This window comes from Periplaneta americana, chromosome 15 (assembly GCF_040183065.1).
Source record: "Periplaneta americana isolate PAMFEO1 chromosome 15, P.americana_PAMFEO1_priV1, whole genome shotgun sequence".
NCBI classification, from domain to species: domain Eukaryota; kingdom Metazoa; phylum Arthropoda; class Insecta; order Blattodea; family Blattidae; genus Periplaneta; species Periplaneta americana.
In genome coordinates this window covers 176,162,479-176,189,551 of record NC_091131.1, presented here as the reverse complement: position 1 = coordinate 176,189,551, position 27,073 = coordinate 176,162,479, and the positions used below count along the sequence as shown (strand labels likewise).

General features: G+C 34.9%; 2 long non-coding RNA genes across 4 annotated transcripts in view; one reads left to right on the top strand and one right to left on the bottom strand.

Annotated features, from left to right (window-relative positions):
• LOC138715554 (uncharacterized) overlaps window positions 1-15,129 on the bottom strand; it is a 93,231-nt gene extending 78,102 nt beyond the window's left edge. The window contains exons 1-2 of one of the 3 annotated variants that reach the window (XR_011336441.1): window positions 15,019-15,129; window positions 12,413-12,667 (exon numbers count right to left, since the gene is read on the bottom strand). This is a non-coding gene — a long non-coding RNA (uncharacterized lncRNA). The remainder of the gene's footprint in view (window positions 1-12,412; window positions 12,668-15,018) is intronic. The other 2 variants (XR_011336440.1, XR_011336442.1) reach the window with 2 other exon arrangements.
• A 3,343-nt stretch (window positions 15,130-18,472) lies between these two features.
• LOC138715556 (uncharacterized) lies at window positions 18,473-22,904 on the top strand. Its single transcript, XR_011336444.1, has 3 exons — window positions 18,473-18,593; window positions 18,836-19,377; window positions 22,777-22,904. It is a non-coding gene; the product is annotated as an uncharacterized lncRNA (long non-coding RNA).
• Window positions 22,905-27,073: the final 4,169 nt, after the last annotated feature.

Below are 27,073 nucleotides of genomic sequence, written 5' to 3'. Positions count from 1 at the left end.
ATATAGTGTATATTATAGAGCTATGGACATTATGGTTCTGGACATCAGAGTGAAGTGGACATTATAGAACTGTGGACATTTTGACTCTGGACGATTTAACATGGACGTTTTCAACGTGGACATTATAATCCAGGACTTTATGTCTGGTAACCTCTCAAGGAGTCAGAAGCACATGACAGCAGTATCTGGTTGAATTGTAGCTCTGAAGCTGATTACCTATTTCCCAATTATAAGGAATGTTGAAACTTCACTGTCAGTTCCACGAATACTAGATATTCATATAGCCAGGGTTGGGCAAAATACTGACATCAAAGTATTTCAAATACAAATACAAAATACTTCAAAGAATAGTATTTGAATTACAAATACAAAACACTTTTAAAAAATTAACCAAAATACATTTGTATTTCAAATACTCAAAATACATTTGTATTTCAAATACTCGATGCAATATATAAAGAAGTAAGAATATTACTGAAAATCTAAAATATTATATTAACATTAAAAGTATTTTTATCTCGAAGTTTCATATAAACTCTGTAACTGAACATTCTTCCTTTTCCCAGGCAGCAACGAAATTATGCTACATCTGAATAATTACTGCTCCCTTAAAAAAAAACAGTTTCTTAAAATGTTCATCAAATACCAGTAAGGATCCCCTTGCTGATAAATGAATAAATCCTGCAAAACAGAACAGTCTTTCTACAGGTATTATACTTTATAAAAGCTTGTTTCACTGTTGGGTAATTCTCTAGAGTGCACAGGGTTGTCCCTTTGCCATTGAATAATTGTATGACTCATACTCCACAGTGGGGACAAAAGGGGTAGTATGTGGCCTCGAGGGTTCACAATTTGCTGATGGTTGTGAACTATTAAAACTCGAGAAACGCCATTTAATCCTACCAAGTCCTACACATGCATGTCCACGTCATGGTCCCTGGGTAACGCTAAGCCATGTGAGGGCGCAAAGCGAGTCCTTGACGCTATAATTGAGACTTATCAGCTAAGGGAGTAAACCCTGACAGAAAATCATCGTCCCCTCAGGATTGCTGGGAGGTTAGGCGTAGGGTTGGCGACTCTACCCTGTAAAAAACTATTGCTATGAAACCCAAAGAATTAGTAAACGGACGGATTAATCATTGGCAACCTGTCTTGAAAAAGGTAAATGAGCTACGGATTGGTACTTGGAACGTCCTAACATTATACAAACCAAGAGCATTGAAAACGCTGATTGAACAACTGAAAATATGTACTGCGGACATAATAGCAATACAGGAAGTGAGATGGTTAGGTGAAGGAGTCATTGAGAAGAAAGAATGTACGGTCTTCTATAGTTGTAACAAGCATAAACATCAATTTGGTACAGGATTTGTAGTAAATAATAGAGTCAAGCATATTATCATGGACTTTAAACCCTTAAGTGATAGAATATGCATCCTTAGAACTAGAGGTAAATTCTTCAATTGTAGCCTAATTAATGTCCACGCTCCGACAGAAGACAAGCAAGATAATGAAAAAGAAAGTTTTTATTATCAATTAGATAAAGCTTACGACTCCTGTCCCAAGAACGACATTAAAATTATACTAGGTGATCTGAACGCACAAGTTGGTAAAGAAAGTGTATACCAAACCATCATTGGGAAACATAGCCTCCACAATGTCAGTAATGACAATGGATGTAGGCTAATAAATTTTGCAGCCTCTAGAGGAATGGTCATAGGAAGTACAATATTTTGTCATAAGAAGATCCACAAAGGTACCTGGAAACACCCTGACGGAGTAACTGTGAACCAGATTGACCACATTCTAATAGATAAGAGACATATATCCAGCTTGATGGATGTTAGATCTTACAGAGGAGTTAATATGGATTCAGATCATTTTATGGTTATATCCAAATTTCGACAAAGAATATCAAATCATAAAAATGTAAATACACACCAAGTTAACAGCAGGAAAATCGTAAAATTCAACATTGAAGAGCTAAAAAATGAGAAAACTGAAACGTTATACAAGCAGCAAATGGAGGAGCAACTAAGAAATAGGAAGAATGACACGACAGCAAATAATGTGATAATAAATGAACAATGGAATGGAATAAAGAATATAATTACTAGAACAGCTGTAAGTGTATTAGGAGAAATTGATAAACCAGAAAGAAATCACTGGTTTGATGAGGAATGTGAATTGGCTACACAAGAGAAGAATTTAGCTTATACCGTAATGCTACAAAGAGGATGCACAAGACAATCTAAAGAAGAATATAGAATTAAAAGGAGAGAGGAGAAAAGAGTTCATAGGATAAAGAAGAGGATATATGAGAACCAGCGTATGGAAAACTTAGAAGACTTCAGAAGGACAAACAATAGTAAGCACTTTTATAAAATTGTCAACTCCGATAGGAAAAACTTTAAACCTAGAATCACTATGTGTAAGGATAATGAAGGTATGATTTTAACAAAAAGGAATGAAATTCTAAAACGATGGACCGAACATTTTAAGGAACTTTTAAACAAGGAACATAATGATCTACAATGTATTATAAATAATAACGATTATAGGAATGATGATCATGATGATATTGATGAACCTACCGAAGAAGAGATAAGAGATGTAATAATTGGATTAAAGAAAAACAAAGCACCAGGAATGGATAGTATCCAATCAGAACTCCTTCAGAATAGCAGTAATGAATTAATACAAGACATACAGAAATTAATTAAGGACATATGGACACAAGAAATGATTCCTGATGATTGGAGAATTGGAGTTATATGCCCATTACACAAGAAGGGTGACCAGATGATTTGCTCTAATTATAGAGGAATAACGTTATTAAATACCACTTATAAGATATTCTCCAGAATCTTGCACAACAGGCTATTACCATACACAGAAAGGGCCATAGGAAAATATCAAGCTGGCTTCAGAAGCGGAAAGTCGACAATTGATCAAATTTTTACTTTAAGACAAATTATTGAGAAAACATATGAACAAAATATTAAAACTCATCACTTGTTTGTTGATTTTTCAACGGCATATGACAGCATCAATAGAGCTGAGCTTTATAAGGCGATGGTAGAGCTGAACATTCCGAAGAAGCTGGTGAGACTAGTTAAAACATGCACGGATGACAGTCAGTGTCAAATAAAGATCCAATCTGAACTATCAGATTTATTTCAAACAACTAAGGGTCTAAGACAGGGTGACTCATTAGCGTGTCTTTTATTTAATATTGCCCTTGAAAAAGTGATAAGGGATGCAGATATACAAACTAGAAGTACAATACTCTACAAATCATCCCAAATACTGGCCTATGCTGATGATATATCATTGGTCGATCTGTGGAGAATGTTAAGAGAACATTTACTGCTTTAGAAACAGCAGCCCAAAAAATGGGGCTGAAAATTAACGAACAGAAGACTAAGTACATGATTGTTGGATGTAAAAAACAAAAAAGGGACTTGACAACAACAACCCATTTAAAAATTAATCAATATAAATTTCAGAGGATCTCTAGTTTTGTATATCTGGGCTCCTTAATCAATGACACTAATGATATTAGTGAAGAAATTGATAGAAGAATTCAAAATGCCAATAAAGCATATTTTGGGTTATTGAGGCACTTTAAGTCAAGACTTCTTACAGGGGAAACAAAATGCAATATTTATAATGTTCTGGTAAAACCTGTATTAACATATGGCAGTGAAACGTGGACCCTCTCAAAGACTCATATGTCAAGATTGAGATCCTTTGAAACCAAAATTCTAAGGAAGATATATGGCCCAATATGTGATAATGGAGAATGGCGAATAAGATACAACTTTGAACTTTACCAACTATGTAAGTCCCCTGATGTGGTTACAGTCATTAAAATATCAAGATTAAGATGGGCAGGACATGTGCAAAGGATGGCAGATCATGAGATACCCAAGAAAGTTATGGAGAATAAATTTGAAGGAAAAAGGAGTGTAGGACGATCAAGACTGCGATGGATGGATGGAGTGTTAGAGGATTTAAAGAAAGTGGGAATTAAAGGATGGTGGTTGGTTGCCAGGGACAGAGATGCATGGAAGAGAGTTCTAAGGGAGGCCGAGGCTCAAACTGGGCTGTAGCGTCGATGATGATGATGATGATCATATTCCACAGTAGACAAGTTCTTTTCTTTTTGCTTTTCAAAGTCTGTTGTACTTGAATTGAAAACATAAAAATTGTTTTCATCGTCTTCATCGTCTGAACTGACCAAAGGCGTAGCAGAGAACTGCTCAGCTGATTTCACACACATATTCTGTATCCTCTTCTTATCATTTGGTGAGGCAGTGTCAGGTAGCCATCTCATCTTAAATGATGGGTGGAAGCAAGCTGCCAAAATAGCTCAATTAGCTTCTGGGATCAGATCAAGCATCGCTTTAAATCTTGATGAAAGTGAACTTATAAGGATTGGAGTTACTTGGAATAGATGGCATAAATTACTAGGTAACAGAATATGTAATCTATTTTTGAGGGAAATTAATGTGGACAAAAGTTGGCCGTAATAGCATGTCTTCTCATTTTGCATTAAATCAAGGGCTACGGCAATGGGTTTCAGAACTGCACAATGTTCTTCAAGGTACTGAAACTCAACATCTTTGAAGGTTGGCAATCCCAGTTTTTCACATATACTGTTTATATCATGTTTGAATTGCAATATTTGAGAGATTGAGTCATGAAGAGAATTCCATCGAGTTGGGCAAGGAAACTTTAATGAATATTTCAAGACATCTGATATAATTTCTGAGGATTTGAGTCTCCTAGACGCATTCCATAATGATGAACATTTAGCAAGTGTTGGGTGATGGATCCTTGATGCTGCTGGAGATTTCTTTATGGCATTAAGGTAATCAGTTGTGGCAAGAAAACTAAGTGTATGGGTAGCACATCTGAAATGGGTAGAAAAATAAGACAAAAGTTCATTCTTCAAATCCAAATCCAAAACTTGAAGGACAAGAAGAAGAAGAAAGTATTTTGAGTATTTGAAATACAAAATATATCAATTTTATGTATTTAAGTACAAAATACAAAATACTTTCGAAAATCCTTACAAATTACAAAATACAAATGTATTTCAAATACATGTATTTCAAATACTGCCCAGCCCTGCATATAGTAAGATGAAATTATAGAAGATGATAGACTCCATTTCAGTACCGTAATTTTTTTTTTTTTATTATTTCACCTTCTTGTATTTCACTTTTCCCAGTCCTTGTCCATGTATGTTTCTCTTTGGCTGTTGTTCATCTTTTCTTCATTTTGTAATGTTTGATTTTCTAGTTATGAATATTTTTCCTTTGGCATTCTTCATTTGCTTTGTCTTGTTATGTATTTCTTGATATCTTTGTTGCATTGTTGATTTGAAACATACAGATATTGGAGCTATAACATTGCTTATGTTTGCAGGCTGATTCCTTGGGTAGATGGTATTACGTTGCTTGATTGCCTGGCAGTGATGTTTCCTTCATGTCGCAGATTGGTGTGATCATATCTGCAGCAGTGTCCTGGTTGCATGATACAGCTGGACACGTAAAGAGTTGCAATGTGAGGAGAAGACAAGGTTGAAAGGGTGAGTGGTTTAGTTAAATAATACAAGTTTTGATAATCCATGTTGAATCTTTCGTACAGAACTTTTAACACTTGAATATAAATAATTGATTAAATGGCGATCTTACTCGTGTTAATTACGTAAGCATGTGTGGCTTACAGCTGTTTTGGTGCTACTTGACACCATCCTCAGAGCCTACTGGATTTCGGCGCTATCTCAAATAACAAAAGTTGACAACAAACACACCTTCAAAATATACAGAAGACCAACCACCACCACCACCACCACACACATACACAATACATCTAATCATCCCACAAAACACAAACATGCTGCATTCAGGACAATGGTACACAGATTATTCAACATACCCATGAGCCAACAACACTACAATGAAGAAGTGAACACAATCAAATACATAGCACAAGAAAATGGTTAGAACCAAAACATAATAGACAACATCATAAGGAAGACAAAACAAAAACTCAACAAACACAAAAACACACAAAACACGACACAAACATAAGAACACAAGAAAGATATCACACTAACATATGAAAACAAAAACACAAACAAGATCGCATCCTCATTCAGAAAACAGAAATACAACATAGCATACAGAACAGAAAACACACTACAAAGACATCTCAACACACAAACAACACAAACAAATAAATACAACCACACAGGTGTATACAAACTCACATGCAATAGTTACGACAGTTACTACATTGGACAGACAGGCAGATCATTCCAAACTCGATACAAAGAACACATTAAAGCAATAACCAGAGGACACAATACATCTACATATGCCGAACATATAACTAATGCTAACCACACATACAATAACATAAATACAGACATGGAAATCCTACACATACAACCCAAAAACCAAAAACTCAACACACTAGAACAATATGAAATATACAGACACACTAAAACACACCCTAATCAAATTCTCAACACACAGATCAATTTCAGAACACACACACTATTTGATACAACTCTTCATCACACGAACGCACCCACACAATAGGCAGCGAAGTTGAGATAGCGCCAAGATCCAGTAGGCTCTGAGGATGGTGTCAAGTAGCACCGAAACAGCTGTAAGCCACACATGCTTACATAATTAACACAAGTAAGATCGCCATTTAATCAATTATTTAAATACAAGTTTATTGCATGAAATGTATTAAACTTTTTAATTGCACTGTAAATAGCCTACGTGTGTGTGTGTTTTTTTTTTTTAATTTCTTATACAGCATGCCCCATTACAAAGTAATATTACATGCATTATATTCTTATTATACTTAGAATTTGTCTCTTAATTTACGTATTATCTTTCGATTTATAGTGAATTTTCTTACTTATGGTCAACAGGCTTTAGGTTTAATGTGCTTTGTCGTGTTCTGTTCCTTCGTTCTAATATGTATCTGTGCAATGTTGTACTATATCTCCGTTGTAATTTTACCAAGTTTCTTATATCTAGCACTATAGTTCCATTATTAATACAGATTAGCTTTATTACTTCATACTAATGATGCACTCATTTCTAAATTCTATTGAAGCACTACATTCCTATTGCTGATACCTTTGTTGTTTTGCTATTACCTACTTATGATTAACTTTCCCTTGATCCATTATTTACTATACTTCGTCCTATTTCTATTATAAATTCTTATTTTATGAATTTAATAGCAATGTCCTTCTTCCTAGAATCTATTATTTACATAGGTCATCATCATCAGTTAGCGCTACAACCCGGGGTGGGTTTTGGCCTCCTTAACAACAGCCTTCCATCTTACTCTGTCCTTTACCATGTTAGTCCATCCTCTCACTCCCATAATTTTAAGATCTTTGGATACCCCATCCATCCACCTTAACTTTGGTCTACCCTTTCTCCTCCTGTTATATAGTCTACCCTTCAACATTTTAATAGGAGTGCGTGTTTCAGGCATCCTGTTTACATGTCCTAGCCATCTCAGTGTTTGAGCTTTCATAAATTTTACAACATCTTGACCTCCTACCAGGTTAAGAAGTTCATTGTTGGAGCATATCCTCCATCCTTGATGATCACTGACTGGGCCAAAGATTCTACGCAGAATCTTCTGTTCAAAACTTCTTAAGGAGTTCTCTTCTTTCTTTGTAAATGTCCATGTCTCTGAACCAAAGGTAACTACAGGACGAACTAATGTTTTATAAACTTTAATCTTTGTCATCCTCGATAACAACTGATTTTTAAACAGTGGAAGATTAGCGTAATAAGCCCAATTTCCAGCCTGTATTCTGTCGTTGACAAAACCACTCACATCACAGTTATTATTAATAATAAGTCCAAGGTATCTGAATTGGGATACACCTTCAAATGTATACTCCTGGATGGCAATATTTATTGACATAGGTCTCATTTCTATTTACAACACTTGTCTTCAGTTTGCTATCCGTTCAGTCATTCTTAGAGACTAATATTTTCCTTCACAGTTCCATTTTGTCAGAGGCACACAGTTCAATCAGAAGGCAGTGTGTGTGTGTCTAAAGGAATAAAGGAGAAATAATTCTTAACAATAAGAGACATACTGTAAACTGTATAAAAGCTAATTTCATTGTCAGTGATTTTCAGTACGGTATCCAATATGTTACAAGTGTTAATAGCAGGCTCATAGTATTAAATGTTTGACGTCATTAGGCCCAGTATTTTGTAAGGAGAAGGTGTTGCAGGAATAGTTGATGGAGATGCAATGTGTAATGAATAACTTTCAGTATAGAGACTATAACATTACATGAGTGGTGTTATAAGTTTATTAAGGAATGTAGGAACAGGATATATTTTACATCTTGATTACACAACTTTTAACACTATCACTTCGAAATATGTATGATAAGACTTTCTTGTGTTAAATTCTAACCTACCTTGTTTACATGTTTCGACCTATTTATGGGTCATCCTCAGAACTGGTCGTTGTTGGTCTTGGCACCTCTTGTTTTGTTTCCTGTGAGGGTGTGTTCATGTGGTATAATGCAGAGTCAAAGAGTGTGTGTGTTCTGAAATTGAGTTGTGTGTTGAGAATTTCGTTGGGATGTGTTTCCGTATGTCTGTATATTTCATATTGTTCTAGTGTGTTTAGTTTCTGGCTTTTTGGTTGGATGTGTAGTATTTCCATGTCTGTGTTGATGTGGTTAGCATTTGTGATGTGTTCTGCATATGTGGAGGTGTTTTGTAATATTGTTATGGCTGTGATGTGTTCTTTGTAACGTGTTTGAAATGATCTGCCTGTCTGTCCTATGTAGAAGTTGTTGCAGGTGTTACATTTGAGTTTGTATATGTTTGTGTGGCTGTAATCCTCACAGGAAAGAAAACAACGACCAGTTCTGAGGATGACCCATAAATAGGTCGAAACATGTAAACAAGGTACGTTAGAATTTAACACAAGAAAGTCTTATCATATATATATTCCGAAGGATATATTTATTTGGGAAGAAAATCATTACCAGACAACATCAGGATTAGGATTTACGTTTACAAGTGACGAGTGATGGAACACACGACAGTCAGTTTTGGGACACATTTTAAATTGTAGATACTTTTTTGGAAAACATAGTTGATTTATTTTCTTTGTTACAAAGTGTCAGCAGCCATAGTGGAGGAAATTTGTTGAGTGGTATGAAGAGTTCCCTGTTGTGTAAATGACATGGAATTAGAATAAGGTGTCATTTTAGGACCAGACTCGTGTTTACAAATTGAAACATGTTCGGCTATAGTGCTATAAAAGCTGTTTGCAGCACTGTGAGTATGCCTGCTTTTTCAAGACCATGGAGTTGAAGTGAGTATTATGAGAGAAAACAAAACACAGGCATATGGTGCTCGTTACATTGCACGGACATTTATGTGCAAGACTAGCAACAATATTGCAATGAACTAAAAGTAATCAAAATGCAATATATGCATTCTACAGCAATATTATGATGTGATGCGAGAAAATAATGGGTAACTCATTCCAGTCTGCCTAATCATTTCAGCGGCACTTCTATAATACCACAGTTAGTTGCGAAGCTCAATACTTAATAAATATGCATACACAGATAGTTGCTGACCACCAGGATCGCTACTATCGCCTCAGCACAGACCCTTTCCTGAGCAGATGATAATGTATGTTCGGGTTTTCTATTTCAGTGTATGGAGCTCAGTGAAATATTATAACTTTATTGTGTACCATTGCTAAATTTTATTTAGTGTAATGTGTCCATAAGTTCCGTTTACATCTTATTGCATAATCTGTCGCAGAAATAATTACAAAACTGTGTTATTTTAATGTGAAGAGAATGTTACATGTTAACATAATCTATTCGCATCAACATTTTAAGTTTAAAATGGAAGAATTGTAGATAGAAAATTTACCATACCACTCCTATGAAATTAGTGTATGTACGATTGTTACTTCCGTCTCTTAGGAAATAGATTAATACAATAATTCAGAACGTACTCGACTGTAGTATTAAAATACAGACAAATTGAATGTGTGTCGTATCATACATGACATTATGCTTAATTATAATGTATAATTGCGAATATAGGAATATAAATAATAACCTATAATTTCCATATGACATAACATAGGCCTACATATGGGTAATGGCAGAGCATTGGAAACTTTGTAAATCTAGTTGCTCTAGTAATAGCGCTGTGAGGTTACTGTATTTTAATATAGTCAAGTGTCCGAAGGCCAATAAGGCAGCACTCATAAAGTGGTGGAACTAGCGCTGAGGTAGTTACTGCAATTTCTGAAGTGAAAATCGTTGAATTTATAAGAGATTTTTTGTGGAGGTGCAGGTAATCGTATAAGCAAGACATAATAAAAGCCAAAACTAACCAAACCTAACCTGTCACAGATCCATATATGCAAGGAATATGAGTACAAAGGAACTACCTCTGCGCTAGTTTAGTTTAGCCTATTAGCATAGTACATTAATCAGACCTCAGATTGGAGTACCATAAGAAACGAATAAATACAACTGAAATAGAGACAAATTGCATTTACAAGTTATCACTTTATGCTTAATTATAATGTATAAATGCGAATATTGAAGTATTGGTACAGTAAACATAACCTATAATTTCAACATATCTAAATATCCATGCGGTGCAACTGAAAATCATTGAATCGTGCATAAATGAATGCACAAGAATTTGCAATATTTAATCCAAATAAAGTCAGGTATTACACATACGAACAACGTAATTTTCACACCAAAAATAATATTACACCTTAACTCGCAAGTGAATTATATCTGAAGTGTCTCATAATCATTGTTTTAAATTTATTAATGCAATTACACTACATTTTATAGAAATATATGTTACTCTTTATGCATTGCAACTAATTTATATGGTTGAAACGCCACCCTCCGTGATCAGGTTAAGCAAGTCACATGGTCTGCCTATATTAAATCACGATGGCAGTGACACAGTCTATTGTTCCTAGTACTCACAGTGCTCCAAGTGGCTAGCAACTATCGCGAGAAATGCAAAAAATCATCCCAAGCTTCGCAACTGTATATACTAAACTGTGTATAATACATAACAGTACTAACAATATGTGTTCAATGATTTGGATTTCTCATGCTCAGCCACTGTTGGAAATGGAAAAAAAAACACACACACACACGCACGCATGCGCGCGCGCGCACACACACACACACACACACACACAACACACAACACACACACACACACACACACACACACACACACACACACACACACACACACACCTGACATCTTCTGATCAACAACACTCTGAAGTTCTAATCTTTCACAAGTCTCATCTAATTTTTATAGTTTAAAAATACTACGTTTTCTGTTTGATTTTGGATTGTTCACTGAGGCTGTTTCTTTCAGCGAGTTTTGAAATTATTTGGACAGGAGGGACAGGTGCGTATGGAAACTTTATTCGGAGTTTACGTCTAGTTTTCTTGGTGGGCATTAAAATACATAATAATCACTACACTTTAGGGATGAAGACTTTTGTAACTCGACTTGTGACTACAGTAAATGCCATATGGTGACTGAGGATCTACCCGCACCTCTAACAGCCTGTGCATTGCAGACTGTCAGTAACCTGCCATTTTCTCGGTTCATGTTATAATGTCTCTGTATAATATTTTTTGTATTGGCAAAGAAAGTTGATAGGTAATATAAAAGAAAGAAAATGTTGATTTAAATTAATTTCTTAATGAAATGTTTACTTCGAGTACACTATGCACAGTTACAGATTTTAATTTGTTATGTATCCCATTATGCAACAATAGTTCATACTGTGATGAAATGTTTTAATTACAAAAGAAAGCTCTTAAGCTTGTTTCCACTTTTGCAACTGTGAGGAATGATGAGAGGCAAACAACAGTTGCCAGTTAAAATGTCGTTTAGACTTTTGCAACTGGCAGGAAGAATGAGAGGGAAACAAGAATTGCCTGTTAGGCAGATATGTGCAAGGCGATAGGCAGGAATAAAATGTGTGTGCATAATCCTGGGGCAAGTATGCGCGATGTTCCACTCTGTGACCGGGAGACATTGGCAACTACCTGCTTCTTCAGCAGCTGAGTTCAGGTATTGCATAGGAGCTGCTGTTTTCATTGTGAATATTTGTATAGTTCCGGTGGAGTTCGATTAGTTTATGGAATATTTTTATAAGCCTGTTGACAACAATATGACATTTTGAAGTGTATTAGATACCAGTAAATGCTGGACATGATTTTGGCCACGTTAAAACGCTAGCATAATAATAGTCAATGAATGACTTATTTATTGGTCATAAGCTCGTAATGAATACTCACTGAATATCAGAGATGTAAGTTATGTATGTATTATTCGACCAAGACCAGTGGAGTCCTGCAGCCCAGAACGTCACTTGTACTTCTGCGTTCGTATAGCGTCGTCGCGATAGTTCACATTACGCCCGCGTCTCCACTCGCTTCAGTAGAGTAATATTTTCTCACGTATTTTCAACAGTAGAGGCTGTTGTGAGGAATCCATTGTTGAGATGCTGGAAATGAGGCGAATGCTGTAGCGGAATTGTAGAATCGTATAATCTGTAAATTGTAAATAAAATTATTCAACTAAAATCATTGTTTCAGCATTTTATTCGTTGCTTGTTGTGGGAAATAAACTACCGTAACTCGTCATGTCAGAAAGAAATGAAATTGCCTGCTATTTTTCGTACAGTAAAATGATATACTTGGTAGCGTTCACGAATCTGATTGATTAAACCAAAGGAATATAAATTTGATATACTGCAGTTTAAAGACGCAGAATAGGAAGCATGACTCATTTAATTAATAATGCCTCTACCTAGGATAGTTCGCGAATCACACATAAATATCAACATCGCACCGCCATTAATATCTGAAAAAGACTCATATCACTTGATTTATAACTATAAAAGTATTTAATTTTTAATAACAAACGTAAGATTTGTAGCTTTTAGTAGCATAGGTATATGTGTAGCCGTTACTCAGAAAATTAAAGAAATGGAGATTTAATGTAAGTTATTCTCTACGTCTGGAAGTTTCCTAGCGCCCGGTACTCGTCACATAAGCTGTGAAGTCAGCCATTGTTGTATAATCATAAAAGATGTATATTTTCCCTGGACCAAAAATATATTACAAACTGACTAGAATCACATCTAGTAACAAACTATTAAAATTCTTTTCAGAAGGAAGCCACTGTGTAAACCGTTGCTTACGAGATTATACAAGCTGGCGCATAGAGCTTGAAAAACGAGTCTGAAGTGGTTCCCTCGTAATGCCAATTCCGCCGCTCGGAGCGCTGTTCTGCCCTATATATTCATAGCAGAACACTTAAATGACATTGACATTTGGGACATTTAAAGGACTCACCATTGCTTATTAAATGCTTCGTACAATATTTTATGGACAATAGACGTAATTTCCAAACTTCTACTCCTCAATTATATTACAATAAAAGGCTGTCATTCTTGACATTAAAACATATTACATATAAACTGAGGGACTGTCTGCTCTGTACCTCAGTTCATACACCAAACATTTCCGGAAATAAATTAACTTGACATCTTACATATACGCACTATAGCCTACCCTTTTCACCTAATATTATTAATATTGTTATTAAATAAGATATTGCAACTAATTAAGGTACTGCATTATCTTTAATTTCCTTGAATTCATAATTACGCATTTGCAAGAAGGCCTAACTTTTCCCTCTCTTTAAAAAAAAAAAAATACGGACGTCACAATAACTGAGAAGTATAATTATTGCGCGATTTTTTCTTGCAGTGGTGAAAATATTTCTATAGGCCTACTGATTAATCTATTGAGCATAGTAATAGTAAACGCTGTAGTATTTTAGTGCGTGTACGCGTAATGTATTGGTAATGATACAAGAATAAAAAGAAATTAGGCTAGACATAATCTCACAAAATTACAAACACATGCTAAAAAAAAAAAAAAAAAAAAAACCTTTACGTATCCGTATATAATAAAACTAGATATTCCAGATATAATTTGTTTCACACGATAATCACCTCAGCCTATTTCGGAAGCAGCCATTATTAGTTACAGTTTGAGGTGCATTACCTAATCTCATACTAACCTTGTTAAGTTCTCTAACCTAATTCACTGATAATTACGTAACAATACACAGGTCTAAAATACAGACAAATACACATTAATTACCTAATAAGTACAGCATGAAGATGATTCATTACTTTTGTCGGTATTTTCTAAAAGAGAAAGGGAAAACAGTAACAACATTATCTTCAATGTTTACATCACGTCGTTCAAATTTTCATTAGGCCTATTTCAGTAATGCTTGGTAAGTGAAACAATGCATGAAATTATTTTACATTTCGGGTCACATCATTCGAGAGTCGGAAAATGCAATTCGCCACTTTTAACATAGCATTGCTTGTTATATGAGAGAACTTTGACATTTACCTTAACCTATAAAGATACGACCTGTTGGTACAGAGTTCTTCACATAGCAAAACACAGACAATTTTCGAATATAACTTAGCTGAACAAACTTCAAATAACACTGTAATATGCTTGGCATATTTATAATATTCGTACTCAATCAGTAATGCACAATTAATCGAACTATTTTCACGATGCACAATGCTTTGTAATGGTACTATTCATCATTTCATAGGGCAGAGAGGCGAACCTAGCGGCAGAAATTGTCATGACTCACAGAGACCTACTCTCGATCGTGCTATGCGCCAGCTTGTGTAATCCCGTAAGCAACGGTGTAAACATAACAACGAGTACCGGGTACATAGTTCATTTACATAACCTCAAAGGGTTTCATTTTCATATCATCAATAATCAATGTGTATCATTAGTGACAAATATACACAATTACCTGTAATATTTCATTTTTAATGAAAATAATGTCAACAAACCTTCTTCAGTTTTACACAACAGAGAATCAGATCTGTAAATTTTATCCATGATAAACATTCGTATTAAGTTTCTGAAGTTTCTAGCAGTGTGGCCAACACGATTCTTAAAAATCCGCTGTGAAGTCGTGCACAAACCGCTAAATTGGTACATTGTCAACGTAAAATTATATTATTTTGCTGCTGTGAGCGCTAAAAATACCCGCTATATCCATATATCAGCAATACAAATTTCATAAAATTTACCTGCTAAATTAGCGCCGAAAAATGTTAGATCTAGGGGAAAAACCGCTGAATTAGCAACACTGGTTTTTAGTAACCAATATAGAGACAAATGAAGATCGAATAATTTCGAGGGAAAAATTGTTCCGGGGCCGGGTATCGAACCCGGGACCTTTGGTTAAACGTACCAAAGCTCTCCCAACTGAGCTACCCGGGAACTCTACCCGATACCGATCCAATTTACAGGGAGTTATTCCTGAAAGCTTGATTTGCATAATACACGTCACTGTACGTAATAGAAAACCACAATTTAAGTCACACAGAGTTAGTGTGCACTCAATGTTGGTTGCTTGACGGTTGTCAGCCCACTTTGAGGTCTGTGGATATAGAGAGAAAAATTGGATCGGTGTCGGGTAGAGTTCCCGGGTAGCTCAGTTGGGAGAGCGTTGGTATGTTTAACCAAAGGTCCCGGGTTCGATACCCGGCCCTGGAACACTTTTTCTCTCGAAATTATTCAAATTAACTTTACAGGGAGTTATTCCTGAAAGTTTGATTTGCAAATGAAGATCGACCTATATGTGAGAGAATCTGTTGGCGATTCTGGAGTCGTGGTCTTCATGATATTGTTTATTTTAGTGTTTGTCTTTTTTTTTTTTTTTTGCTGTTATTTATACTCGCTTTAACATCTCTGGTCATATCGCGAGAGTATTTGTCTTATGCTGAATAACTATTAGTACTCAAAACTGACGTCAGATGGATTTTGGAAAATAGGAAAATTATGTAGGAAAATTGACGTTTCACTGAAAACTATTTTCCACAAATCTTTGGATTATAAGCTTTAAAATGTGGAGTCATTCATTAAAATCCGTCCAGCCATTTTCCTGTAATTTCATATATATAGAAAGAACAATATCTTAATTTGTCAAATATATGTCACTCATAACATTATTCTTTATGTCAAACAATGACTTCTCGCGAAATTATATTTTACGTTTTTATTTCTCTTTATAAAATAAAAAAATATTATAATTAATATGATCTTAATTTGCGAGATATTCAAAATTCTCAAGTCATATTTTAAAAACCGGGTATGACATAAGCGGGCATACAGTGGTCAAGGGATAAAAAAGTCTTTCAATATAAATTAAATTACATATATTTATTATTTATTTATTTAAATTACATACATATATACCGATTCTTGGTGCGACCGATAGAGAGATAAATTATGGCTCACGATGACACCCCAATGGGTTCAGTCTGGGAAGAAGATAATTCCTTATTTATCGTCAGTTGTCTCTGAATTTCAAGTGAAAGCACACATAGACACGAAATTACGTGACATTTACGTCAGCAGAGCTTCAGATCTATGTACAGATCTTATAATTACTTTATCTCTGTCTCTGTACAACGTCACATTTGCGATGGGGAGAAAGGAGACGGCAGAAAGGCTGTAATACTTATTAATAGGCTGACGCCGATGAATAAGATAAGTCACTTGAAATGTAATGGTCCCCGACAGGCAGATATTAAATGTAAGACCTGTAGAACATTGAGCCAACCCTTAGTGGGCGTATAGATAGGACTTGAAGACAAATCTTGTGTGACTCTAACCTATATATATATGTTCGTTTGGTCTTACTTTGTTTATAGTTTGGCTTTTTCTATTATTTTATTTGTATTTCTGGTGGTGTGGAAGAGAAGATCTAATGGCCTTAACTAAGTACGTCAGAATAAATAAATAAATAAACAAATATATATATATATATATATATATATATATATATATATATATATATAAATTAATTAAAAACAGTTTATCGTAAGGCACATGATGAAATGTTTTCTTTTCGGTGTCTGATCTGCACCTGTATTATATTGAGTTGACCCTGGCAGACATTTGGCAAAGAAGTAAAGATTCAACTTTATGGTCGAGAAAACTTAGTAAAGGCAATTCGTTTTGGTTGTCTATAGTTGAGTTTCCGAGATTTCTATAACAACCAGTTTAATTAAAATAGAAGCAAAAAGGAAAACCCGGACAATGCTTGGTGCTTTCAGCTAGTACAGCATAAAAATCACATTACTTTGTTTTATAAAATAAAATGAATTACTATATTAAAGAGCGACATTTTATAGATAAAAGAAAAAGTAATGGCATTTCATCAACATCCTCTAGGATTCCAGAATGGACACTATTTTCGTTGATATCAATGAATTTTCCAAATGTAAGGTTCGAAAATTGGAATGCAATACTAATTATGAACATTAGTTTTAAAAGTAATTAGGCCTACTAGGGAACTAGACTTTATTCCAATTAACAAATGTCGAATTAACCTACTTCTATTGTGTTATTAGGCCTATTTGAAAAAGTTTCGACTGCTACAGAGGTTTGTAGTTTATATTTTCTATCAGTACATTACCGTAATTACTACACGACTGAAATAATGTAGTATGATAAAAGAACGTGAAATTTCAATTGCCTACTTTCACTTGTTCCAGAGAAAATGGGGGCATATAAAAATAAAACGTATTTTTTTTTAATTTTGTAAAAAAAATTACTTTTTGGGATGCGAGGAGAATTGAACCTGCGAAGTTGGGTTTATAGAATTATAGAATTTTTATAGAATTTAATAACAACACACCTTAGTCAACTGAGCTAAACAGACATGATGATTAATTACGTTTTAATAACAACACGCCTTAGTCAACTGAGCTAAACAGACACGATGATTAATTACGTTTTAATAACGACACGCCTTAGTCAACTAAGCTAAACAGACACAATGATTAATTACGTTTTAATATTTCTCTTAAGTTTACAGAAGTAAAATGTGAAATTATTTTAATCACATTAGTCCCGTGAATGCTTCCAAATAATCCCTGAAACTTGAAAAAGATTAAAATACACGTTTAAAATGAAAAAAAAAAAACTAAAATTATATAATAAAATTATAATTTGTTATTTATCCAAACGCCTTAGATACCATTCTTCACTATTCATGGCGTCCTACATCATGACTAGTATACGTATCGATTTTAAAATGCATGCCATGATATCTGACTGAGGACTTATTTTCAACATATTTTCTTTCATAAAACAAAATTTTTTGTTATGGTCATGGATAAAATTACGTATGATACTTGTGAGCATGATCTTCATTGCCTCGTGATTAAATCTTTCCACTCGCGCAATAAAGATACACTTACCTTACAAGTACCATAAATAACTGTTTTTTAAACCAAATACAGAGATGAACACGTAGGAAGAACTATGATTTCTAAGCTGCACAGCCAGCAACATTAAGATTCATCTTCTGACTATTGTGAAAATGCAGCCAACATAGTATAGAATGAATGTTAAATGTTATGTTTTATTTAACGACGCTCGCAACTGCAGAGGTTATATCAGCATCGCCGGATGTGCCGGAATTTTGTCCCGCAGGAGTTCTTTTACATGCCAGTAAATCTACTGACATGAGCCTGTCGCATTTAAGCACACTTAAATGCCATTGACCTGGCCCGGGATCGAACCCGCAACCTTGGGCATAGAAGGCCAGCGCTATACCAACTTGCCAACCAAGTCGACTATAGAATGAAGTTTGAGCTACAAAATTAATAAAAGAAGAGGAAGAAGATCTCTAAGCCAATAAGTTTTGAAATTAATATTCTCGCAAAAAGTAAAGATTTGTGATTTCTATACTCATAAAATAATATCAAGTAACATGAATGCAATACATAACTGCATCATAAAATAATATAAGTTATATCAATTTATTTAGAAAACTTAAAAATACGTTTTAAATATAAAATATGAAAACGACAATATTTAAATTCCCTTGCGGCCAGTTGACTATATTTAAAATCAGGTCGAAAGTTCTCAACCTAAGTACTATCCATTTTCTTGTCTACAGCTTCTACCCACTGACGTCAGTTCCATATTTTCATTCTCTATGTAATTCGCATTCATCGCTCAACGTTTAACAATACCGTCTTCAACAATGTAAATAACATATTGGACAGCCATTATGAGTTTTGATTTCAATGAAAGTAAGCAAAGATGCCGTTTTATGAAGAGTAAGTGAATTAAGGAGCTCTGTTCGATTCCCATGGGACAACCAGGATGAACTTCTTCCCACTGAGGTAAGTTTTCTAAGTTATATTACAATTCCTGTTTGAAAACTGCAACAATAAGTAGGGAATAAAAGCATTTACGTTTTGTAGCGTCAATGACGATTCAAAAATAAAATATGTGTATATTGGAGACATAATTAAGCCTCGATTGGACAGGCACATTTAAAACACTACCGAAATCGTGACGCAATTTAGAAATTACTGAGGACAATGAGGTTTTATGGATTTAATACATTACATTGTTTTATGACCATCCTTATCAATAAATACGAACAAAATAAATCGTATAATGCAGTGCTTCTGAATGTGTGGAATTCGGTGAATAATAAATTTTATTTAAATACGGTACTATTTTAAATTTGGAGAACAGGCCTACAGCAAAGTGTATACTAAGTCACGAAAATACGATCAGTAAAGACATGAAACATAATCAATAATAACACTTATAATATAATCGTAAAATTACAAAATAAATATTAATAATTATTATATTTCATTTTATTAATATTATTAATACTATTAAAGATCTAGAAAGAAATATAATATTAATCAGTTTCATATCTGGATTCTCTGCGTATTTATCTAAGAAAACAAATTACTGAAATAGGCTAAATGCAGAAGCAGAAATGAGGCTACAGCGTTCAGTCGTAAAACCAGGTAATTATAAAAAAATTGTAGCCTTTAAAGGAACATATTCATCCCACCGAACAGAATAATTAAGATTATTAAGTGTTAAGCACACGAACACCATTTCGTAATTTCATTTGAGAAACAAGCCAAACGAGTTATCTTTGTACCAAAACGGATACTCCCTGGACCAAATTATCGTATTTTATAATAAAATTGTTTGAATGCAACAGAAACTAGAAGTCTTGCTAAAGATGTTATTGCTAAAGCACTACGAAATGGCGTTCCTGTGCTTATCAACTAATTCTAACAGTAATGAAACTTCGAAATCCTCTCATACCATGCATAGGACCGTTATCTGATTTGTGTTGCGTTAATTCATGGTCAAGTGAAAGCGAGAAATGTATTAATATTACAAAGGATATCACTTTTTAGAAAGAAAGTAAGTCAAAATTTGCTACATTCTAGGAGAGCAAAGAAACTTATTTTCATGAATAGGTTAAATACGAGTGTACCAGTCCAGTACTATGAATATTAACTTGATGTTAGAGATACAGAGGAAGGTTTGACTAAGTTCCTTTCTTTGCAAATCAATATTTCATGGAAGTATTAATCATTTCATCACAAAAAATGCAAATTTTGAATTAGTTCCTTTGTAAAATGTGCGATTGAAATATCTAGGTGGTACATATTAATTACAGGGTAAGGTACACATATTTTATCACCTAATTACATATTTGGGTGAGCTGCAGAAATGTGTACCTAAAATAAATATTTTCCTCAGAAAATACAGGGCTACTACAAAAGAATCAAACTGCTATATTTTCCAAACTAATACCTGTACAACCAGAAGTGATACATCAACAGAACCGTACACGCAACACATTTATTCCCACACTCTATAAATGTTCTATGTGTGCTACATTATTGATGCGCTCCCTCAGCTGTACCAGTGTTTGTGGCAGTGGAGGTACATAAACGCGGTCCTTACTGAATTGATTTTTGATGTGCGTACAATTCTTCGTCTTTGTATGTATGTATGTATGTATGTATGTTATGTTATGTATGTATGTATGTATTTTTGTATATCAGCATGCTCCATTACATTGGAGTAATACTACATGCTTTACATAAAATATTACAATAATTAGTTACATAATTTATGACATGAAAACAAGATATTTACAATTTTGATTGAGATCTTGAAATTCTTATAGATACAAGTGTTGCCTAATTGTACTTCTTCTATTTTAGGTTACCATCATTGTTAATATTATTTCTAATTTCAATTACTGTTACATTTTGCCAAATTCTATGGATTTTATAAATTTTCTGAAGCTTTTAAGGTATGTTGTTGTGAACTGATCAAAAGGTGGAGGCCAGGTTTGACCTGTGCGCATTATATTATCTCGTAGAATTCTTCTTTCTTTTATCAGTGTGGCACATCTTAATATTATATGGTTGACTGTCTGTTCTTCTTTTAGTCTGCAAGGGAACGTTGGAGTTGGAATAATCTTGAATCTGTGAAGGTACAATCTTGTGAAGCCATGACCTGTCACAATAGAAGTAAATTCTGCCCCGACAGGTAAATTTATCTTCAATCTGTCTTTAATTGATGGGAAGAATGATTTCGTTATTGCTCCTTTGGTTGAGATAGTCCACTGCTCTTGCTATTTTCTTAAGCTCTTTTCCTCTTTCTTCTGTTAATATGGTCTCTCTCGGTATTTTGTTATAAGCTATTTCCCCTTCATCTTCTATGGTGGCTTGTTTGGCAAGACGGTCAGCTATCTCATTCCCTAATATTCCAACATGGGCCTTCACCCACGTAAAGAGCACTGTCCATTGCTGTCTCTCCAATTTTTTCAATTCTTTCTTTATATTTTCAATTATTGGATTATGTTTATTTTTGTTCTGTAAAGTGTCCAGTGTCACTTTGCTGTCTGTGTTAACTATTGCAATTTTCTCTACTTCTTCTGTTATTTCTACATTCTCAATATGTTGTAGTGCCTTCAAGATTGCTATTTGTTCTGCCTGATTGTTAGAACATTTTTCATGCAGTTTGTATTTGGATCGGTGGATGATCATGTCGTTTTGGATTATGACTGCAGCAGCTCCAACTTTTCCTCCGGTTTTACTTCCATCCGTGTATATATCTATTTTGTTTGCTGTATCCTCCATAGGCGCTCTTATGAGTGGTTCTTCAGCTGGGTGTGGCCAGTGAATCACTTCCAGAGATGTATGTATGTATGCATGCATTCATGCATGTGTGTATGTTGTGATGGAAAGAAAAGGTGATGATAAACCGTGGAAAATAGTCGGAATGCAAACCGAAGCTAACTTCGGAATTGCATTACCTTGTATGGCCTAGATATCTCTGTAGGCTACATCTTTATTTAAAACTTCCTTTCTTTCAATATCATTTCTTCTCGAAAAAGATCACTCTAACAATGAATTAACTACATCATAATTATTTCTCGCATCTGTTTCTCTTTATATTTTCACGAAACACATAACAACATTAGACCACATTCTCTACTGTATTACGAAGTACAATAATACAACACCCTCACTTAAGTCATAAACTGTGACATACATTCAACAACACTATTTTTACAACGTCCATAAACATCACTGTTTAACATGCACTGCTTATACACACACGTAATATCACTTTATGTTCACTTATTAGCAAGTTTCTGTCTGCCATCTTGGCTCCTCGAAGTACAATAGTACTTGCCTGTTAAACAGTGGGAATTTTTATGTTTTTTATTGTCTATTTAGGAAGACAAGTCACCACTGCTATACCCACCCTATTCCAACCTTGAGACTGGTCCATGGATGGGAGGAGTGAAAGCTGACCAGGCCACGATCCCAGACGAATTGTGCCTCAGCTACAACGTTTCAAGTGCAACCTGAAAACCCAAGAAAACATACGAAGCCAGCCAGAAGCCAGACCCGGCACTAGCGATCCTGGCTTCAGGAACAAATCTTACTGCAAGACAGGTCTATATACATCACAAAGTATTCAAATACTTCTAATGCGATATATGCTTCATTCAAATAACTGATATATTATACAAAAACACAAAATTTGATTTCAGTTAAGTCAAGTGACTGAGGCTTGGCTCACTTGCCTCAATCAGACGCCACTGCTCATAACATTATTCTTTATGTTAAACAATGACTTCTCGCGACATTATACTGTACGTTTTTCTTTCTGTATTCTCCTTGCATTCCCCCTATTACCCTTCTACCTCACGTGTTCTCGTGTCCCCCCTGTTCTTCGCATATCCCCCGTATTCTCCCCGTATTCCCTTGTTCTTTTTGTATTCCCCTTATTCTCCTTTGCATCCCCACTACTCTCCTTGTATCTCACGTGTTCTCGTGTCCCCTCTGTTCTCCGCATATCCTCGTATTCTCCTAATTTTTCTTCTGTTCTTCCCGTAATCCCCTTGTTAACTTCGTATTCCTCTTCCTCTCCTTAAATTCCCATGTTCTCCTTGTATTTCCCTTGTTCTCCTTGGATTACCCATGTTGCCCTTGTATCCAGGTTGCTCTCCATTTATTCCGTTTTCTCCCTGCATTCTTCTTGTTCTTCTTGTATTTACCTCGTCCTCCTTGTATTCTCCTCGTTCGTTCTGCTTATATTCACCTTGTTCTCCTTTCATTCTCATGATTTTCCTTGTATTCCAATTGTTCTTCTTATATTCTCCTTCTTCTCGTTGCATTGTCCTTGTTCTCATTGTATTCCCCTTCAGCTATTCCAGGTTCCGTACGGGACACTTTAGATAGCAACTTTGAAAATATGTTGTTGTTGTCTAGTGCCTTGCATTTGGCAATGAAGCCATTAAATCATTATTATTATTATTATTATTATTATTATTATTATTATTATTATTATTATTATTATTATTATTAGCAGTCGTGCTTTCCAATACTTTTGAACTGTAGTTTCTTCTGATCTTAATGCTTCACAGGTCTTCAAGTGGTCTTCATTCATTTCTGCTGGATCATTACACAGGACACATATGGGTGAAGCTGAGATACCTATTCTGTAGAGATGACTTGCTAGACAGTCATGATTTGTCAATAGTCTGAAGGCTGCAACTGCTGTTTTCCTTGGTCTCTGGGGATTATATCTGGGTTGGAAAGTACTGTAATCCATTTTTTGTCTTTAGCATTTGATTCTACTTCTTGTAGGTATGAATGAGAAAATTTTGTAGTGATCAAGCGTTTTATTGAGGAATATGAGAAATTAAATTTAGGCTTTTGTTTTATTGTTGTGCCTTTCTTTGCAAGTGTGTCTGCGGTTTCATTCCCCATGACTCCACAGTGTGCTGGAATCCATTGGAGATGGACAATCTTATTAACTTTTTGAAGTTGTGTTAACATTTTGTAGCATTCTCTTATTTTTGTTGACTTCTTTGTAGCATTTGAACATATTCCCTGAATTGCAGCTTTAGAATCTGAAAGAATTACTGTCTTGTTATATTTATTTAAGGGAAGATTTAATAATTGTCGGAGAGCAATGTGTATAGCCTCTATTTCACCATCATAATTTGTTGTGTCTCTGCCAACAGAATGATAAAAGGAAAAATGTGTACATGTAACCCCAGCTCCAGTAAGGTTTTCTGTGGTTGATCCATCAGTATATATGTGTAGCCATTCTTCTGTAGGGTATCTAGTATTGATCGTTTCCAGTACTAGAAGTTTTTGTATTTCTTTTGGTGTGTCTGATTTACTTATTTCCTCTGTTACATGAAAGCTACAACATACATGAGTATGAGTCCTAAAGATAAATATTCCGGAGTTAAAACTTTGAAAATATAAATTGTCTATAAAATTTATGTCTTTGGTAAAATATGCTCAGTGATACATGAATAATTTTGTTAAAGTGTGAAGGATCCTCTCCCTGAAAACAGAATAGTTTATTGAACTTTATTTTCTAAGAAATCTTATATATAAAATTCGATGTGGCTATGTATGTATGTATATTTGTATGTATTGGAGTGGGAATGGCAAGTTGTAGCCGATTTAAGTGAACACCATATTTTAACGTTTTGGTGGCTACTTCATTCACACACAACCCCCAGAATGTCTGGAGGATGCTGTTGGTCGACGGGTCCACTGGACCTAGCTGGGAGATCTTGTTGATCACCAGCTTTCCCTCCTTAAGCCACTGAAGGACGATTTTAGTGCCATAGCAGGTCAGCACTAGGAACAGCAAAGTAGAAAGAGGAGGAAGGAAAGGGAAATGAACCCCTAGGCCTCGAATGCTCTAATGCTGTCGGGGTCAAAGAAAGTAAGAGTTCAGTCAGAGGGCTGGATAGGAAAGGGTAAAGAGGGAATTAGGTATTGAATAGAGGAAAATTATACCAAATTCAGTCATTAACTCATCAAGCTGACCAGTGCTAATTGATGAGTAGCCCCTCCCTTTAGTACAGCTTGTAAAATTATGCTTACTAACAGCTGCACCACGGGAAGGTAGGGATGGGACATTGGGTATTTGTCCAGGTTGGTTCCTTAAAGCCTTCAATGGGAAGGATTAATGGCTCTCCCCCCTGTATCCGACAGATACCAAATATATGAAATATACAGACACACAAACACACACCCCAATGAAATAATCAACACACAACTCAATTTCAGAACACACACACTCTTTGACTCCAAGGTCCGTGGACAGTCAGTCGCTGTCGCTCTCACAGATCCCTTCATAACAGCGTTTCAAGGGACAGTCAAGAGGGTTGTAAATCTGTGACGTCACCACGGGAACACTATATTCATTTTCAATCCTCGGCTTGCACTTTCTAGCGATAACCAAGTGATTTAAACATCTATATTTACATATCTGTTAGGGCCACATACACACTGGAGGAGTAAAGGCTTAGGGATATAACTCCCACTACAGTATCTCTTTTTTTTTTAATTCAGTGATGGTTTACTTTCCAAATTCTTAGCAATATAAAAACTATTATGAATGCTTAACTGTACTTGCTTTTATATCTCTAACCTTTGTAGAATATTTCAGTCCAATTTAAAAGAAAGTTATTAACGAATACGCATTGTACAATAGTTTATTTTACACTTCAATTTCTGTTTCCGAGCCTCAAAATATTAGTTAGGCCTGTATTAAAGTAGTATTCAGTAAATAAAAACTACTCATGTGAACGACAGAATTTACATTACGCATGCAAAACATATTACATTTCCCTTAATAACACTGGAGTAGAGTGTGCACTAAAACTAATCAATAATAATTAATTTTATACAGGATCGCTAAATAAATATTTTGTCAATTAACCCATTTCAGTGAAGTGATTGAGGAGGGATTTCAATACCAACGGGGAATGAAAATATCCCAATTTTAACACTGATTTTACAAATAGAATAATTTATTTTAAGAATGTTTCACAAAATTTAAACCGACTCACCTAGTCTTGTGAAGAACGCGATGTCCTGTTTCCTTCTATTTAGGAAACGAATTCTAAAAGATGTCCGTGCTCTACTAAATAACTTCAATAATTCCGGATCTTCATTTAGAAGCTTTTTCCTCAAAAGTCTAAATAAACAGCCTATTATATTCTTTTTTCTTTTGACTGATTTTTTATGAAATTTTCTAAACATAATTTTACACTCTTCAATAAAATTGTTGCCATCCACTGAGAAGAGGGATAAACCAGCCCACCACATGTAACGATCTCTATCCATCCTGGAGTTCGTTGACTGGAATTACCATCCGAAACTGCACTTTTGTTGTTATATTTTCTAGGAATATAACCAGCAACATATCTGAGTGTTTCTATTTCTTTCCTTTTCATTAGATCTGTAATGTCAATTCTATTATCATTATCTACCTCTAATAGGTTTATTTCCTCAGGGATTTCGTTCACGCTTTCATGAGAAATGTCCACGAGATCCTGAAAAACTTGCTTTGTTATTATTATTCCACCTGAATCTTCTACTGGGGCACTTGTAGGGTGGGGAAGGCGACATCGTAATATTAATAGGCGCAAGCGATTTTTCACTTCGACGGGCAGAGGGTTATTATAAAGAGTCCTATCCCACGAATTTGGAA